This window comes from Lupinus angustifolius, chromosome LG17 (assembly GCF_001865875.1).
Source record: "Lupinus angustifolius cultivar Tanjil chromosome LG17, LupAngTanjil_v1.0, whole genome shotgun sequence".
Taxonomy (NCBI): domain Eukaryota; kingdom Viridiplantae; phylum Streptophyta; class Magnoliopsida; order Fabales; family Fabaceae; genus Lupinus; species Lupinus angustifolius.
This window is the reverse complement of record NC_032025.1, coordinates 6,423,289-6,423,721: the sequence shown is the minus strand read 5'-3', so window position 1 is coordinate 6,423,721 and position 433 is coordinate 6,423,289.

The window sequence follows — 433 nt, the reverse complement described above, 5'->3', positions numbered from 1 at the left end:
TCAGTATAATTTTTATATATAATTAGGAGTGGTTTTTGTAGTTTTTTTTAAAATATGGGTGATTTGTGTAATTTCACTAAAACTCAGGGGGTGTTAGTGTAATTTCACTAAAACTCAGGCGGTGTTAGTGTAATTTACTCTTTAATTAATTTTAAACTTATTGTTTGCTTTTATTTCAATTAAATCATAACACATGTTGTTTGACAATATTTTCAAATTATTTGTGATATTTCATAATAGTGAAACTTTCTTTGTTGGTTATTTAATTAGGTGTGATAATGTTTTTAAATTTGGAATATTGAGTTTTTAAATAACATTAGGTAATATTATTTTTCCAACTAGTGACTCATTGACTTAGTTGTCACCGAGTCAATCAATTTTTTTGGTTTAATAACATTGACTAGAGAGCAGTCTCACTCGATTTAACAAGCTA